Below are 20,793 nucleotides of genomic sequence, written 5' to 3'. Positions count from 1 at the left end.
TCAGCTGATGTAAGGGTTCAGGTTCGGCACCAGCCTGAGATCCGCTGACTTTACTAGTACTAGACTCGTTTCCCTACAATATAAATAATTTATAGGTATTAAAATACATGCATGTTCGGTCGCCGACGAAAGTGTATTTACGCATTTTTATAATAATATTTTAACCTGCTTAAAAAACGTTAAAGCCGTCCTCTTCTTTTCGGCATCAGCCTTCTCATAATCTCTAATTTTAGAGGTTATAGCATTCGCGAATTCTTTTTCGCATTTGTAAGTATTTTTTTTTGTTTTCCATTCTTCATTAGCTTTTTGTTGCATAATAAAAAAGGTGAGGTTAGGGTGTGCCTTTCTGAAGGCCGTAAAAAAGTTTTGATAAAGTTTGTTTTTAAAATCCATTTTTTCCAGAGATTAAACTGAAAAGATTCAGTCAAGCCGCTACCACTAAGCTTTGTTGTGCAAGGAGCTATCAGTTTGATATGAGATTCTTACAACTTTAGTTGCCTGAGAAATAAAGCTACTAAGAACACGCAGTTCACACAACAAGACACGCAGTATAAACACACACACACTTCTCTACGTCGATATTTTACTTGCCTATTCGACCGTATTATCTCTACGTTTGAACATTATGATCTCTTTGACTTTAAGCTGCCGAACGAGTGACCAGTGTGACGATTTGAAAGGCTACTGCTGCCACTACCATCGCGTGCATGTATACGTATAGACGTAAAGTATACATATATATATATGATGTAGTAGAAAATCTGCCGCATACTGTGCGTCTTCTGCACTCGAAAAGCTGTATGTAGTTGTTGCACTGCACTGGAGTAGAGGTCACGTTGGGTAGATGAAATCCAATTATTTTTTATTTTAAATAAACGTCACGTTTTCTGTAGACCCCCCCTCCTTCCATGTCACACTTCATCACGCTAAACCAATACCCCCCCTCCCCCCTAGCTGCGTGACGTAATATATGAACGGCCCCTAAGGGTGTATTTTCAGTAATTAAAGTGATTTTTAATATAAAAACTCTTTTCACCAGTTATTATTTCTGCATCAGTATTGAATTGTAACAACTTCTTCATTTTTAACCTAGTGCCATTACATAAGCCATCTCATATACTCCAATTTCTTATTAACATAACGAGTGCTTTAGTTTTTAAATCAAGTTAATGAGGTGGTAGAATATAGTGTAACGTCAGCGATGCATATTTGAATTCTAGTTAATTATTCAGTGCAACGACAAAAAATTTTAAGAGCATTAAAAATTAAATGTTTACTACGCAGCTCCGCCAATTATGTACAAACACAATAGATAAGTCATTGTTAGGATAGAAGGCGCACTCCGATCATCTATCCCCAATGACATAACTAAAAAAAACGGCCGAGCACTGAGTAATTAATAAGAAATACTTCACATGACTTCAACAATATTTAGGTTTCATGAAATTTGCATTACAAGTTACAAAATTAACCATCCTCCTAAAACTTTGACACTAAGAAATGGGAACGAATAAATATGTTTATATAGAACGCGATACGAATTTGTAAGGAATTGTAAAATTATCTGATTTGAGACAATAAATCTGACACAGTCACATTTTTTATCATTTCCTTTTTTTTAGCAGCTTGATTCGCCCAAATCTGTTGTGCAAATAATTTTACCTTAAGATTTACAAACTACGGTATAAAATTGTACCTACTAAAAAACTTTGTATGGGAAAGCTCAACGCGATAAGATAACAAAAGAAAGACGCTCCGCTTCCTAACGACGCGCGACGCAAGTAAAGCAGGGGAACTTTGAAAAGCTGTGATTGGAGAATTACTCATTAGCGATCCCCTGCCGAACTGTATAGCAAGGTGTTGGAACCGTATAAAAAGCCAAGCATATGGGCAAAAAATAGAGCTTTCGTCTGAAGGACATACCCGGAAAGAACTCTCTCGCTTAGACGTTCACATCAGAGGACAACCCCGATACGTTATTCCCAGCGACCGTCGTAAGAGCGACCTGAACTTCTTGGAACGCATATTCGACCTCAAGACTTACTCGCGCGCGTCCAGCTATCCCACCATATTCTTTTGACGATCTAAACTTAAATAAAGAGTAAGTTATATTTAACTCTTCTCTCTTTCTACTTTTATTTTTCTAAAATACCATTTGTAAGATTACTCGCACTAGCGAAGTAGAGTAACGCGCAACAGGATCCTGCGCTCTAAGTTCATCTTCAACTGTATATGCGACTAAACTCCGAGGCTACTTAACCCCAACCGACGGCAATCCGGTAGGAAGCTCGGACGCACATATATAACAGGCGTAAGGGAAAGGGAGCTCACCTCCTTGCCTACTATGACTGTTCTTAAGCAATCGGCGTCTTCGCGTATAGATCATTGCTGTGGTAGCCTAACTCCAGCTGGACGGCAAACCCAGCGGGAAATCAGACGGTGTATACGTGACAGAAGCAGTGTAGCTGGGGCACACTCTTCTGATTTAATATAAGTGCCGGCCACAGCACCCTTTTGCGCGATTCCAATAGTTCTCCAAGTCCAATCAATTTTCCAGGCTATTAAGCGCAATCTTAGGCCTAAAATTAATAACACTCTAGCTACGTTTTCCCGACGTAACAATAGTATTGCTATCAGAAAATCTTTATCAACACTGTAATACGTCTTTATTTTACCTTTCATCTCATTTAAAACTTTATTATTTGAAGAATAATAACGATAAATGGTCATCCCCCTTCATTCTCGTCGTACGCTTTTCTTGCCCCCCTCCCTCAGGCCTTCTTTACAATCCCTCAATTTGTTCTTACACTTGCTCGCCCCCCCCCCCACCTTATTCTCTTTCTACACTTTTCTATAGCAATTTGAACATTTTTTTTACAAAAAGCAATCCCTTTTAAAATATTAAAAATGTTTAAATCTTCTCATGGTGTATCACCTTTTACTTTATTTAATATTAATTTTAATCAGAAACATTCGTTATCTTTTAGAGAAACATTATTTGATCTTCTAATAGCAGTGTTTTATTATATTAATTAATTTGATGTGATTTTCAAAATAAATCAAAGTCTTTTGATGCTAGGTACTAGTACTAGTGTACAGTTCTGACGAATAATACATTTTTGCATTGTTCATTTCGACTAGGAATAAAAAACGATGACATATAATTTCAAATCAGATTTTACTGATTCTATAATCAACGTACTATTTATTAATTCAATAAAAACAACTACTTTTTGCTGACTAAATTCTCAAATATTCAAGTTATACGTAGCTTGAAAGTATGTTTTATTTGATCTTTGATTTTTTTTTTTTTTTTTTTTACCGGGTTACCACGACAGCTCTTAGGATAAGTCACCAGGGCCACCCACTCACAACCTATGTGTGGGGGTGTATTACCGCATCCATTTTCCAACACTTTTACTGATATGTTATACATTATCCATGGGCACAGTGCGAGTATCTCCGGTGAAACACCTTGCCAGTTAAGCTGACACTCTTTTTACCAATGGTGCATCGACTCCATTTGCCACTGTGTAGTCTTTCCCTGGAGAGGACTCCATACTTCAGAACGTCCACCCCTCATCGATTGAGCCAGCGTTCTCTGCCGAAGCATCGGATCCAGGCTAATTAGCATCCCCGGAAAAGCCTCATGTTTCAGGGACCACTCCTCGCCGGTAAGGCCAGCGATCCCTGCCTGGCGCATCGGATCCGCTAATCCTTACTAATAGCCCTAACACTTTTTCGCATTCACTCAGGCCCAAAGACCTGTGGGGCAAGGAAAAAACCCTGGAGAGTAAAAATATAACTTAAGCGTTAGTAATATTTTTATTCACATTTAGATCAGGATGTTCGAATGCAATAACATCGTCAATTTTAGAAGTGATCGAGAAAATCATAGAAAATTCTTTTCAATCTAATCTCAAATACTTTTAAGAGTGTGTGCTTCTAGAAAGTTTTGGAACTAAGGTCTATTGAAGAGACTTTTATTCATAGCAACAAGTCAAATATGTTGACCTAATGTTCACCTGTAATGATAAATTATACATTATTTGCGACAGAACATACTTGAGACATAAGAAAAGTACAAATAATACCTACCTACGGAAAGCTTACTCTGAACAAAAAAAGTCCTATGATGTAAGCTCTTTACCGCAAATAGTTAAGATATCGATCTTGCTGGATTACTTGAAGGAACTATTGATGATGCAAACATTCTTAAGCGAGTACTTTAAGATGAAAATGGGCTTAGAAGTTTTTTAAAGGAAGGTGACGTATTTATTTTATATCATGGTTTCAGAGACGTTACAAATTTTCTAGAAGAAAATAGCCTTACAGTGTTGATGTAAACATTAAAAGGAAAAAATAAATAGCTTTCTATGGAACAATCTGGTATGTCAAGATATTTACCAAACTCCGTTAACTTATAGAAAGTTTTCATGGGATCATTGGCTAAAAATACAAACTCTTGCACCACCAATTTTGAAACCAAGCTCTACCTGATGCTAAGATATATTACCAAGTCGCATGATACATTTCTAATTTGACGGAAAAACGATTTTATTTAAATGATGGTAATTTGGAACAAATTATTTAAAGAATAAAATCTCTGAAGGTGTAGAAAATTATTGGGCTAAAAGAGTCTTGGATAAAAATTATAACCAGAAATCAAGACCGTTTCAAAAAGTATTATTGACTGATTAACAAGATTTTTCAGAATTAACATGACATGAACTGACACTTTTTTTACAGGCTCTTACCAACTGCAACAGCCCGTCTCATATTTAGGAAAAATGCTTAAAGATAAAAATAAGTTTTCAGTAAATTTCTTGAAACCTGTGGTGTGGATCTTGGGACCTCTAAGATAAGTAGTCTTACTTTTAACTCGTAAGTTATTTAACTCGAAATAATAGAAACTGAGAAAATTAGAGTACACCTAATTTCAACAGGTCTTTAAGAATGCGATATGAAAATAGTGAAAATTAAATGCGCACACGTGCATAGAATCATATGCTTCAATGAACTACTTATGGTACACGTGATTAACGTATTCTTAGAACTTCCATGTCTTCTATTATATATGTATTCGTACATGTAAGAATTGTTGGTCATGTAATGTAGGAAAAAACAAAAACTTTCACCATACTTACGTGGGGCAAAAATTCCTTTTCATCGTGCAGCATTGGTAAAAATCTGTATCAATCCTATGGAATTTAGTGAAGAAGCCTCAGATCTCACGTTAATTGTCACCCTTGGCTACGTATTGGGTTATTACATACGTGAGATCTGAGACATACCTTACTTTCGCTCCCTATGTAGGTGCGGAATGGCCTATTCGTGCGTTTAATATGACATCATACATGCAAAGTCAATTCTTGCTGGAATCTTTGTATTCGACAAATAAAAATTTTTCAAATTTGGTGACGTTGAAAGTAAAATTCGCTAATAGTAAAATCCACTATCTAATTGAAATTCAGAAAAACAATATACATAGTTATTTTTCATTGTAAAGTTATAATTTTTTATTTAATTTGTCTTATTTAATTATTCATAATTTAATTTTAAAATTTACCCTTGCTTTACTAGTTTCTACGAATCTCAAATTATAAAAATTGTACGATAGCCATTTAAGAAATATTAAGAATCAGTATGCAAAATTTTGGCAAAATCGATTGAGTAGTTTTCGTAGATAGCAATTACAACGCTTTTTGTGTCTTTGCTTAACATATTAGTAAGATTTAATTTTAAAATTTACCCGTGTACAACTAATTTTTACTCATTTTAAAATTAAAAAGAATGTAGGGTTGAACACGTCACACTTATTCGTATAACAGAAAATAAATCAATTGATAGGTAGGATATGAAGAATGTCGCTTTGTATTTGAGATATGACTTTTATTGTTTTTAGAACCATTACGATTGTTTATATGAATTCGTGTAACATATTTTTGCACCTTAACTCTTATTTCCTATAGGTGGAATTAATTTTGGTCCATCTGGATTTTTTTTTGAGATACGACTTATCTCCCAATTTTGAGAGGTTGAAAATTTTTTTTGAAGATTTTGTCAATTCCCATGGTAATTATTTAAACATGCCGTATGAAACAACAAATTATTTTTGACTTATTTTATTTAGATTCAGTCGAAAAACGAGAAAATTGAAGTTATGTTTGTGCGTAGTCTGAGTCATAGAGTAACTGCGGCGTACCGTTGTATGTATGCCAGAGAAAGAGAGACAGACGAACAGATCCTCTGCGCTGCAGTCGACGCTGGCTGGTACCTAAATAATATCTATAGATATGTACACGCCAGCGTTGGCTCGTTCACTCGTTTCACGGGTTCACTCTCCACACGAAAAAAATTCTTGAACGTACCGAGCCCAACTACACACGCTAGAGAAATTCAAGTCGCTTTAAGCCCCCACTGTACAAGTGTTATACCTGCCTTGACTCAAAGATTAAGTCACGCAAGTTCAAAACAGCGTTGAACTGAGACTGCACAACTATGCACGCCACGTAGCCATTAGTTTAGTCTTGTACAGCACGGCATAGCATTAAACTGTAGAAGCCTGAGGGAGGGAGCTACGCAAGCCCGACAATTGTGCTCTCACAGCACAATGTTCAGGCTCAGCGAGCTCAGTACTTCTACAAGTTCTCTTATATCAAATTCCGAGCTATTAGCAGACAACTTTTGGGTTATTGGGTTAATAATTTTTATAGAACTTTTATTTTTTTTCATTATTTACTGTTTTCATTAATTTTTTTTTGTCAATTAATATATTTATGTAAGATTTAACATTATTTCAAACTAAAAACCGGATAATTTACTAAAAATGTAAGTTTTCTAAAAGCAATTCACAAAAAAAAAAATGTCTAAAATCTTTGTTTTTGACGTCTGAGATCTAAATGTATAATCTCATTCTGGAGGACATGTATGATCTTCAGTGTTATGTGTTCAGTTATTATTTAACACAAAAAAAACTTTTACACAGATCATAATGAATTCGATGAATAGATACAGCCAAGGCCTCATAACGTGCACTTAGTAACTTTTACAACCTTCATACCTGCAGATATAATCATCAGCCGAAAGCACCACCTTTTTTCAGTCAGCATACAGTCAAGGAACCATACCTTACCATGCAAGTGAGATTTTTTTTAAGTATAAGTTAGCAGTATGAAATTAAGTTTTGTACGTTATACGTTTTGACTCGAAGTGCTATACTTTTGGTCAACAGCATATTTTTGTTTGCAATTGTCGAGCCCCACATTTGTAAGATTCTCTACTTTGATTAAACACGGAAAAGTAGCAGCTTTGTCAAGATTTTCCTGTAATTAATAGATAGCAAATAAATACTGTACTCGGGAGAGTACGATAACATGGCCGCTGCGTTATATGTAGGTATACAGGATTATTGGATAGTAAGAGACATAAAGCTGCAGTGCCCAAGTTACAATCGTACTCGTGCGATTGTATCAATTAAAAAAATCCTGAGCATGCGCTTGAATGTTACATTAAATTTTCGAAACAGTATGCTTATATAGGTACATCACACACCACTGTTATTATAGGAGGGAGCTTTTGACGTATCTTTTGCTGCTTATCTATACTTCATGCATACTAATAATTTGAAAATATATTGCAATAGTTATAAACCTTACTTGCTGGCGCTTTAACATTTCGTTTACAATGAGTTTTAAAATATTGCATTTTGACGTATGTTCTCAAGATAGGTCATATCAAATACTGTATGGTAATGATTGCAATTTTGTTTTACTACACACCTTTTTCATAATAGCCATCCTTTTTTTTAACATCAGATACACCAGTTTCATTTGTCCTCAAGATGAATAATAAAAATCAATATTCAGGTGGTAATGTAAATCATTGGATTCTTTTAACTGAGAAAAACGGGTTGATTGGTAAATTCTTACTTTTAACTAATACATATAAGCCATTTTGATTCTAATTACGTGATTGCTTACAAATTCATAGAAAATATATGCTTCTAATGTTAAGGAAATGCAATGTACATTAGTAACCAGCATCTATAAGGTTTGTCCGTAACTTCGTCTCCTTCTGTATAAATATGGTAGAATAAGCTTAAAATCTTATCAATATTAACAAAATTCTGACTAACTCAAAAAAAATATAGTAATAGTTTAATACATGGTAACAAATTGACATAGAGTTTAATAAGTAGAGATGTCAGCAAAAGCCCCCAAAAAATGGCAAAAATGGCCAAAACATGATTTTTGCGTCTAGAAAAGACCAAAGAATCGTAAAAAAAATAAATAATTAGTAAAAAAAATGCGCAATTTTAATACGAACAAAATGAGATGCGTTGAGTTTCAATCGGTTGAGCCGTTTTTTCGCGAATCGCGAAAAACTGCCATTTTGAGTCACCTGTTAAATATTTAATAACTCACATTCTATATAGTTTTAAAAGCTGAAATTTCAACACAAAGTAGATAAGATAACTCATAACATACACACCAAGTTTCAGCAATATCGGTTGCAAACTTTTCACGAACCGCAGCAAAAATCGAAAAATGGTCCTTTCGAAAAATGTCCATAAAAAAGTTGTTAGCCAACATAGGTACATTTTTTAAACATATTTCTCTTTGTCTATGTTTACTCTTCAAGTACCTAAAACGCCATTTATTTTTATCGATTCCAAGTATCTTAAATAGCGGTCGCAAAAAACGATCTTTTTGCTCCCCGGCTAGTAGAATCGGCGGCTCGACGAGCCGCCACTGGAGGCCACCCCCACTTTCCCTGATGCATGCTCCGGAGGTTTTAAGTGTTCGCGTTCAAAACGAAAAGGTGCATGAAAAATAACGATATCTCGGTAACCAAATGGGATGAATAAATGATTTTTTTTTAATAAGGGAAGCTCGTAATAATATTACGATTGCGCATATTTATAACTTCCTGACACTAAGAGGAGGACCTATTGAATTAAAATTAATAGATTTTTATTACCTACCGTTCCTGTTTTTCTTTTTTCAAACGTGCCAATGTTGTTGGATATTGTTCAGAACAATCAAATATCAAGTAACTATACGTAAAACAATTCACTTTTCTTTTTTTAATTTTTTGATCAGTAAAAGTATGTATTCTTTTTTTTGTTCTTTTTGTATTTTTATATTATTATTCAACGGTGTAGTTATATATTTTATTTATTTTGAAATTTCACTAGGAATATCGTTTTTTTGTGCGGCTGTAATAGGCGCAAAATCACTTGTTATAATATGTAAAAAAAGTAAAAATAAACATTATTATTACACACATATTTCTTACATCGTTGAATAATAATAAAAAAACACGATTACAGTAAAAACAATAATTTATTCTTTTACTATTAAAAAAATTTTTTCAAATAAAATGAATTTTTTTTTTTCAACAAAAGTTAACTTTCTAATTATTGTTAATAATTCGATTAATTAGATTAGTTACTTAACTGATATTCGATTGTTCTGAACAATTTCCAACAACATTGGCACATTCAACAAAGAAAAAACAGAAACGGTAGGTAATAAAAATCTAATAATTTTAATTCAATAGGTCCTCCTCTTAGTGTCAGGAAGTTATAAATATGCGCAATCGTAATATTATTACGAGCTTCCCTTATTAAAAAAAAATCATTTATTCATCCCATTTGGTTACCGAGATATCGTTATTTTTCATGCACCTTTTCGTTTTGAACACGAACACTTAAAACCTCCGGAGCATGCATCAGGGAAAGTGGGGGTGGCCTCCAGCCGCCGATTCTACTAGCCGGGGAGCAAAAAGATCGTTTTTTGCGACCGCTATTTAAGATACTTGGAATCGATAAAAATAAATGGCGTTTTAGGTACTTAAAGAGTAAACATAGACAAAGAGAAATATGTTTAAAAAATGTACCTATGTTGGCTAACAACTTTTTAATGGCAATTTTTCGATAGGACTATTTTTCGATTTTTGCTGCGGTTCGCGAAGAGTTTGCAACTGATCTTGCTAAAACTTGGTGTGTATGTTAAGAGTTATCTTATCTACTTTGTGTTAAAATTTCAGCTTTTAAAATTATATAGAACGTGAGTTATTAAATATTTAAAAAATGACTCAAAATGGCAGTTTTTCGCGATTCGCGAAAAAACGGCTCAACCGATTGAAACTCAACGCAGCTCATTTTGTTCGTATTAAAATTGCGCATTTTTCTTACTAAATATTTTTTTTACGATTTTTCGGTTGTTTCTAGACGCGAAAAACATGTTTTGGCCGTTTTTGCCATTTTTTGGGGGCTTTTGCTGACATCTCTACTCATTAAATTCTATGTCAATTTGTTACTATGTATTTAAACTATTACTATTTTTTTTTCAAGTAAGTCAGAATTTTGTGGGCTGAAAAACTAATTCTACAATACTATATCACATCTTTTTGAAGTAAGACAAGAGGCCATTACTCCTCATACTATTTCAAGTTTGCCTAAACCAAGTGACTTTTAATGAAGACCTTACAGAATTGTAGCCAGTTTACAAGAAAGCAAAAACTACAGAAGAACCGTGACAAACAATCGAACAGGTTGTTGATCAAAGTTGAAATAATTCAGGTTCAGCAATTATTAAAAGTGAAAAAATGAAGGGTCTGCAGTAACGAATTTTCTTGTTTACCTGAAATGAATACTTTTTTTTTGTATTTTTTTACAGAACAATTAGATACGAGTATTAAGTTTTTAGCAAAGTTTTACTTTGTAAACAATGAAGTCTTTTTTCTTTTGTTAAAATCAACAACTGGCAAAGTAGCTTTAGCTGCATACCGTTTGGATGTTCTTGAACCATTAAAGTTCTCTAAATTCGACAAATTCATATCCAAAGTCGCTGAATTACTTTTAGAGCAAAAGTACACACAGAGATTATTTCCCTTTAAAAACATGGTGTACGTTCGGCCTTCACTCGCGTGGTGGCGTGACATCACTCGCTTAGCCGAGTGAACTTCGAGCGTTCATTGAGAATTCGGGGGAAGGAACTACGTTCACTAAGATTTTCAGTGAACGCACTCGTAGAGCCGAGTGATACCTAATTAGATATTGGTATGTGTGTATTTATATGGGTTTATAAGAACGTTTAACTTGCATGGTATAAATATTTTGAGGTTAACAGCTACTTAATAATATACTAGGTATGAAACAGTTTTATCTAGTATGTATAGTAATTATTACTATTCTACTAATGGAGAGAGTACTAATACGATATTATTGGGTAAAATGTGAATGAATGAAATAATCATGGTACTAAATAATAAGTAGTTTATTAAAGATTGGATTAGCTTAATACAAATACATTTATTATTTCAGAACAATAAGCTCTATTTAATACTACTTATAAATTAACCTAATGCGTAAAAGAAACAAGTAATGTAACCCAACATTTGTATCAAATCTTACAAGCTTATTCTAAAAATACAATTTTGGGTCAGCAGTAAAAAAATTGTATTTGTAAAATTTTTTAATATTTTATTTGACCAACTACATTATTGCTATCATAAGGCAAAGAGAGCTTGAGTGTAAAAAGTCATAACATTTAAAATTTTTTTTCAAGTCCTTGGCCTAAGAGCAAAATATCACAGTGACCAAATACAGGTATTCGATGGGAGTGATTACAACTACTACAGCCAGCGTGGCAGAAATTTTGTGCAGGTAAGTTGACAAAAAGTTTTTAAGTGCTCAATTAACTTGTGGTACCCAGACAAGAGTGCACAAAAGGATTTTAGAGCTGCCAACATCGGTTTGTGGGACTATCCACAACCTCACTAATCACCGTATAAGCCAGTTGTAGGTATGTGAATGTGCATACTCATCTAGACCCTAGAATATAAAACCAAACTGAATACAGCAACTATTTTATTAACTTTACTGATCCAAAAACTACATTGTCATGTATTGAAAATGCATTAACACTGCTTTCCTAAAGATAATGCTAGAAAAAATTGCAGTTACCAGTTTGGTGTGATGCATGGGTATAAATATTCAGATGCCTTCAACTGGCTAATGCAGTGATGAGGGAGGTTGTGGGTGGTCTCACAAACCGATGTTGGCAGCTCTAAAATCATTTTGTGTATTCTTATCTGCGTACCACAAGTTAATTAAGCACTTTAAAACTTTTTGTTAACTTGCCTGCACAAAATTTTAGCCGCACTGGATGTAGCTGTTATGACCACTCCTATAGAATACATGTGATATTTTGCAGAACTCTCAGACCAAGGACTTGAAAAAATTTTAAATTTCATGACTTAATTGTTACACTCGAATTCTCTTTACCTCATCCCAACCATCAAAATAGTATGACAGTTACTGTCATCATAAGAAAGGACATAAAATTTTACTTCTTAGCTTCAAATTCTAATCTCCCTTGATCGCTAGCTACACACCAATGTAGTCGTGAGTGAGCTATAATATTACAAACATCGATGGTTTCAGTAAAGGTTAGGCTGTCACTTGGCTCTACGAGTGCGTTCACTGGAAATCTTAGTGATCGCAATTCATTCCTCCTAATTCTAGATGAACGCTCGAAGTTCACTCGGCTCTACGAGTGCGTTCACTAGAAAATCCCAATGAACGTAGTTTCTTCCCCCAAATTCTCAATGAACGCTCGAAGTTCACTCGGCTAAGCGAGTGATGTCACGCCACCACACGAGTGAAGGCCAAACGTACACCATGTTTGTAAAGGGAAAGAATCTCTGTGTGTACGTCAAAGGTCATCATAAGTAAGTAAATTTTTTTAAATTCTAAAGTTTCCCAATTTTTAATTTATAACTTATAAAAAATTATTCAAGTCTTCACAGACCAGATTTTTTGGAACTGAGAACTCAGCTTCGATAGCTATTTCCACAAAAATCACCAGAGGAATAGTACTTTCCGAATACGTCTGAAGGAAGTGCCAAAGATGCTTGGTTTAATTCATACAGACATTACCGACAAAATGCAATTGATTTAGACATCTTCTAAGGAATTGTTAAACAAAATAAAAAGAAAGGTAAAATAATTCAATGCAATAAACATTTTCTGTAATGCATAAAATCTAATTAAGTTTGCGTTCGTTGTAGAAGGATCTGAAAAAAAAATTTGGCCCTACAACATGGGACACCATTGATATTGATGAGTTTTTGGCTGAATAGGCAGCTTCCATAGATAAGCAAAGACTAATATTCAAGCGTTTAACAATTCAAGAAATATTCAACTTGTACTTATGCTTAGGTTCTCCTGATTTCTTGAAATTGTTATTTATTTTTTTCATAACTTGGTATAGAAACATAAAATAAAGTTAGTTCGGATCAAATTTAAACATACCTAGTGTTAAAAAGACCTTAGCAAAATATTTATATTTTTATAATAATCTCAATAGATCGCAAACGACTTTGAAGCAATTCATGCCCTACAAGATAAGTTTTTCGAGACAACGTGGAAATCTGTAGCCAACGCAATTGTAAACGTTGCAAATAAAAACATAAAAAATTCAGAGATTCAGAAACTTATAAAATGCAACACTACTACGACTAATGGTTTGAATTACTGCAATATATTTATCCACCCCAAGCATTTCTTAAAAATACACTATTTTATTTTCTCTTAGATATCTTAGCTTTTTTTCTGATTAGATTATTATGTCCGCCGAGAAATATTCTTAAATTTAAAAAAGATTGTATGCTTAGTAAGCAGGAGCTATTTGATTTTTTTGTTTTTCATAAAATGAACAATTTTAAAAACTTTTAAATTTTTATTAACAAACTAACTATTTGTCAACAGTAATATATTAACGAAAATTTTGCATTTATATAAGATATAAAGAATTCATCTTCCTCTGAAATATATCTGTCAATTCATGCTCACCAACAAGAGAAATATAAAAAAAACATTCGATACAGAGTTTCACCCATACATGATTGTTTGCGGACCTTTGACAGCCATTGATTCTGTGTACGTAGTAATAAATCAGAAGACTAAGTTTCAAATCAATTTTTTGTGCCCGGCAGTTGAATACCTTTACAAATTAGTAAAAGTATGGGGATCAAGACACATCAAGTTGTATAAAAACATTTTTCAATTTTTAGATTATCAAGTGTATACACTGCACAACGATACACCCTTTTTTAAGTACAGTTAAGGTTTCTCAGGAATTAAAGTCATTTCTATAATTTTAAGAGCATTTACTTTAGTTTAAAGTATTGCCTGTGATGTAACAATTTAATAAATCTCTATCAATCATTCATTTATAATCAACTATAGGGCATTGATAAATTAAAAGCTCTAAAATGAGTTGTTTAAAATATCTCATGAAATCAACGTAAATCACATTAGGCTAAATTATGTTTGAAAACGTATAATAACCCACATGTACCTCGTAATGTGGTTCAGGAATTTATAGATATTATAAGTAGCTTCATTTTAAATACTCTTATTCCATTGCTAATTGAAAAAATTGTGCATGAGTTAAATACGCCTGCAGAAAAAAAGTTTGTTGACAAGACCAAAAATATTTTAATCATGTAAAAATCCACATTTACAGAGTTTTAGCAAAATTTAAGCCTTTTAAAATGTTTAAAAGATACTGTGATTATATCTACCCTGAAGAGATCAAAATTAATAGTATTGTAGAAAAAAAAGAGACAAAATTTCAGTTGATGGACGTTTAGGCTACTTATATACCCATAAAAATAGCTTTAAAATTTTTTTTAGGAATCCCAGGACTTCTCGATAAAATTTTTACTTATATCACAGATTCAGAAAGCAGAAATAGAGTTGTACAAATTTTAATGCAAGCTTAGTTGTGAATAACCAAGTACAAATCTAACGATAAACTCGTTTTACCTTTGCTGTTCTCCTTGGATGATTTTCAAATTGGCAATAACTAGAAAATTCTCTCAAAGAATATTGCAAAATACAATCACAAATTCTTAGCCACATTATTTTACATCAGCGATAGGAAGAAATTCGGCAACATAGCAGTTTTTTCAGATTAATAAGACATGTATTAGCTAGATACTGAGGGAGATGAGCTCAATATACGTGAAAAAAAACATGAAGTTTATTTTATATGTGTGCTAGTTATTGGTAATAACCTCGGTATGAACGAAATTTTCGGTTTTGTATCTAGTTTCTCAGATACTCGCTATTATAGAATTTGTCAAGCGGACTAGTAGATAAGCTATGGCGATTCCAGCCCAGGTGGGCTCGAGTCGCCAGGCGATTTTGGCCCACTCCCTCTCCGTGGCAAGCGGCCCCCGTTTTCGGGTGAAGTAGTCCCTGCTGCAGCCAATAGGCAAGCAGGAGATGTGGCTTCCTCTCATTCCTTGTGCGTGCGCTGCTTGAGGTTGCGTGCGCCACCTGCAGCGCTGCTTGAGTTTGTGCGCGCTGTTTGAGTTTATGCGCAATGTGCATTAGTGCTTGTAGCGCCGCGTGCGCCAGCTGGTGACGTGCAACGCAGTTTGAGTTTGCGTGCGATGCAATGTGCATAAGTCGTCTGTAGCGCTGATTTGCGCGCGCTGTTTGAATGTGCGAAATCGTGTGCAGCTTGTGCACGTGGTAGTTATATGCATACAAAAACTGTTTTGTATTAGCGAGCGCGTTGCATGATAATGGAGGATGTATAGTGGTAGGGAAATAATTGTTAAACATTTTTTGTTTCATTTTTGAAATCAGTTTATATTAAAAAAAAAAACTTTCATGATTTACAAAACAATTTTGTTAAACATGTTGTTCTTAAAACACAATACAATGCATTCTTACAGCTCTATATTATTATTATTACTATCATTATCATCATCAACATCAACCCATTCCATATTGAAGTAAAATTTTTTCATTCGCTTCACATTATGAAGAGCACACGTGGATTTGTAGGCTCCGTTGTGATGTGTGCAAGTAGTAACCAATCTTGGGAGTTCGAACGGTGGATAGTCTGTCGTATCAGTCACCTTAAACACAAATCTTTCAAGCCACTTTTTTTTTAAATCACCAGTGACATGTATCTTTAAAGCATTTTTAAGACTTTGCCGTAAAATGTTTCCTTTCTCCGTATACTTCATTGTTCCTGAGTCCCAGGTTAGTTTATGCTAGCAAAGTTCAAGGTATAAATTTTCATGTTTATACTTTTGGGGTAATTTTAAAAAGAAATACTTGGGCTTCTGCATCGTTAGTATTAAGCGGGAGGATAGCTAACTCTTTAAGCACATAATCATTACTTGGTTTCTTGAAACCATGCATGTCCAAAAAATACTCGATCTTTCGCAATTACAATATTTAATTTAATTGCTTTTTTATTTTTTCGTAACCTTCATTTTTAGGACGAGTTCCTTTGTTAGTTGAATATTTATCAACGAAGTTTTTCAGCCCCGATTTCTTATTTCTATCATCATTTAGTCGAGATTTTTTGATACTCAACATTAGCTGTAAAATTACTTGTACAAGGTTTGTGTGATATATTGATTAAAGTAAACCTTATTAAACATATTAATTTTCAAACAGATTCACAGTATTTATCATTCGATTTTTCCACGATTTTGTTTTATCAACCTTTATGTCTTTCTTCTCGTTTCTCCTAAAGAATTTTTCCCACTCTTCTTGTCGTCGTTTGTTTTCTGCTTTTGCTTTACTCCAGCTGTTGCTCTGACCTTGATCCATTATGGTTGAAAATAAACTGATGCTAGGAAAGCCCTGAATCAACTTTATTTATTTCTACTCAAGTTTCTTGACATCCTAACTCATCGGACTGTATTAAACAATACGGTCGTGCAAAATTAAGCAATAAACTGACGTATTGGCAGGAAAATTTGTATGCAACTCGAATTCTAGCCTCACATCTACTGGAGCATTTTTCAATGACTCGTTTTGTTTGGAACAATCGAGAACGATTAAAGATATTCGATTGAGAAAGTGCTGTTTGCCCAGTGAAGGTGTACAATCTTTGCCACAGTATAATTTTGAAAATAAGCATACATATGATGCAGCAATGCATACTGATTACGCGTTATATCAAGAATGAGATCACCATAAGGATAATTTTGTGAATTTAAGTATAGTTTCACATTTCTTATGTTGCAGTGATCAAACATACTAGCGCTTACATTTTTCTGATTTTTACGGTTAGTATGAAGGGCTAAAATAACGTAACGTGGCTTTTCCAACTGACTTGATGTTTTAACTGTCCATATATGTTTGGATGTGCTAGGCAACAGAAGATACTCATATAATTCCCAAGTTCGAAAGCTCATAGGTATAAACTTGTCTTTTTGCAGATAAATTAATAAATACATATTATAAGAATTTGACATTACCACATAGGGCATAAGCCACTCAAGCTTCAATATTACTATTTTAAAGTCTTCCCAATTTGCTACGGCCGCAGGGTCAGCAGTATTAGCATTAACTGGAGTTTACAACACGGCATTTATATCGTTTCTTGCTCTTGTAAGTATAAGCTCATGCTTTACTTTAACAACTATCTTACGATAGTTTTCAGCAAAACCCAAAATAATATTCAGTTGAAGCATGGTATCAAAGTAGCCGCTATCATTAGTAAGATCATCAGCTTCTTCTCCAACACGAAGCCAACCGGCATTTATCATAAATTTTTGATCAGGACAAAGTGATAACCAATTTTTCATAAGGGTTATCAATCCAACATTTTTGCACTTGTCGACCTCTATGGCATTTATCTCATATTTCATTTCTATAAGTAAGTGGCAGATTGCGTTGTTTATCAAAGCAGTATTTGTTACTGCTGTATTTTCCTCTGCTTTGACCAATCTTCCATAAACATGTAAAAAATTTCTGGATATTAAAAGACACAAATCTTGATGTTGAATTGAAATTCGAATTTCATCGCTGTTACCATATGTTGAAGATGCATACGGCTGATGAGCATGAATTTTATAGTGCGCAATAGATTCATCAAATGCGACTGGAGACTAAATACTTAAAATCTCGTCAATTTTATTAACAACAAAAAAGTATCCAACTTATTTTCCACCAGGGTTTTTTATATTTGAACCGAGACTTTTTATAAACTGTATGTTTTGATAAGTAAGTTTCTGACGTGTTGGATGTTTTCTTAGATGTCTCGATACTCTTATAAACTGTTTTTTCTGACGTCACAACGGTTTGAGAGCTCGTTATTGACTGAGTGCTGGAGCGCATATTGAGCTACCTATATGATTTATTTGATTATAAATGATACCCATTATGGAGATGGTTTTATATGCAATCTTATAGTTATGACTTCACCATGAAAATTAACAAAATTACCGTCCTGATCTACCATACGTAGTTGAATATGATCAATAGTACGTCCAATAATAGGTAAATAAATTATCCGTGAAAGAACTTCAATAATATTGTATCCTGGTGGTACAGCTGGAAAAAATTCATAAATTGTGTGCACTTTGTTGTTATTTATGTAAGCTCCTCTCATAATGTTACATTCAACTCTTAATGCGTTTATCTTTAGAATGGTTCCAGGTGAGTCTGAAATATGAGTGGTGTTATTGTTTAGAACTTGATGAGTGAAACCTAATAGACGACTTATAGTATCCTTAGGTCCAAAGTCAATGGTATGGCTGTACTTAATAACACTTTAAAGCGTATTATTGTTCGGCGCAATGTCAAGAGTTATTTTGCGAGGTTGCAATACTTCAATTAAAAATGACTTAATATCTTCGATCTCATAACTACCGGTTGGTAATACAATAACTTGATTGTCGACGTAAAATTTATTACAATTTTCATCAATATTTGGAATTAAGTTGAATGACAAAAGTTATACCAAGCCAAGAACGTAGCTGTGTTTTGGCGATAGATCAATAGGTGAAAAATACTGTGCTTTTAAAACAGAAGAAGTACCAGAAAGGCTTAGTGTTAATGTTTTTTTTATCGTTGTCAAAGTATAACTAATCTCGATGTAAGAATGTTATATTTGTTTTGAAAGAAACTTTAAGCACAAATGACTGCAGTTGTAAGAGTTAAATTTTTGTTAACGCTTATGATTACATTTCACCTTGTTAACTTTTAGATATAACATTAAGTTGATAGGTGGCTGAAAATCTCCAAAACTGTCAAAACATACAACATTACTACCATGTTTCCGATAAACCACTCAGTGGGTTCCAGGTCCATTCTTATCATCAAGATTCACTACAGCTGTTTTAGAAAACCGCAGATCATCAGCAGGTAAGTTGTTTTTCATGAATACTCCACGAAAACGAGGGATTTTAAAGATTTTAGGATATTTTATTAAATCTATGTTGGTCAGAGCTTAATCAGGTAACTTTACTGCTTTTAACTTTTTTTTAATTTTTTTTTTCTTTAAAATTTTTTCCATCGTAAAGCTTTAAATACACTCCTAATCTAGTTTTCTGAGGTCTGAGATAAATACTTTTTCCGAGGGCAATAGCTTCCATGGTTTGATTATGTCTCTGACCCTCGGCTAGCTGCTTTTGGGCTGACTAAGTAGCATTGATGCTCTTAATAATTCGTGCTATTCCATTGACTATAGCACCTGTTGCACTCAAACCAGCAAACAAGGTGTCATAGTTACAAGGTACCAGAGGTACAGCTCCACCAATTTGAGTAGGAAGGCGTAAAATGCGGGAAATTTTAACATGCTTTTTACTACCAGATTTGTTAACAGCAGTACAAGCACCTTTTAAAGCACTATTAATAACATCTCGAGTTTTTTTGCTATTAGTATTCATGTCTTGTAAAGCAGCTTTAATAATTGCACTTAAAGCACCAACTTTTTTTTTAAAGCTACTCGTTTTTTTTCCTTTTATTAATACCTTGTTTCTTCTTCTTCTTCTTTTTATCCTTCTTTAGCCCCATACTAAATTTACTTTTAAGCTTCATAGCGCCAGTCATAAAGGTAGCTGCTGCTTGTTCACCAATACTAGAATCTAAAGCTTTAACTCTTTGCCAAGCCTTATCAGCTAAAATTTTATCTGCTTCGTGTCTGGCTTTTAAATCTTGTCAATTTTTTGAGTATGCTCATCATGCTTTTTACATGCGGCGTCTAGCGGACTAACTCCTAGATCTCCACTAGCAATACGCTTAGCAAGCTTAGTACCAGGACCACAATACTGATATCCAGGCAAATGAAGCTCTACTGGTAAAGAATTTATGATTATATTTACAAGACCTCTTTTTCTCTTACGATGCATGATAATGATGATGCATGATGATGATTAGTCTTCAGACGTTGGATTATGACTAAGCGTTCGAGAAAATAAATAATGTATTTATAGTAGACAAATCCGTTACAATAAAGAGCTCAAAACATAAAAGCGTTATACTATTCAATTAAAAGATTAGTTGTCACGAATTTTTCATATCGAGTAGACATGGAATTCAAAGAATATTACGATCGGTCGGCTCTCGCAGCTCCTCCTAACAAACTTTAATAGCTCACCGCTGTGGCGCGCTGTATACATTCAAAATATATCTTTCGACATACTTATCGTTGTGTTATGGCAGCTCAACGCCTATTTGTGCCCGTACATAACGATCTTTAACGCAAACAGACCCAAATAGTCATGCAGTAAGAGCCCACGCGTTACTTGAACACTGGCAGCGTATGCAAACAGGCTTTGAGAACTAGCATTTTTTTTGCGTGTATATGACTGGATTAGTTTTTTACCTAAAATTTTTTTTCTCAAAATAATTAAAAAAAAAAAAAAAAACTACAAACGTGATAATGCCATAACTTTTTCTGAAAGGTTTAGTGATTTGCAGCCATTTATCGTTTAAATGCCGCATTTAGAAGTTAACAG

Source organism: Copidosoma floridanum, unplaced genomic scaffold, assembly GCF_036245765.1.
Source record: "Copidosoma floridanum isolate Cflo_tuat_1 unplaced genomic scaffold, Cflo_Japanese_pri ptg000028l, whole genome shotgun sequence".
NCBI classification, from domain to species: domain Eukaryota; kingdom Metazoa; phylum Arthropoda; class Insecta; order Hymenoptera; family Encyrtidae; genus Copidosoma; species Copidosoma floridanum.
Note: the sequence above shows the minus strand (reverse complement) of the source record.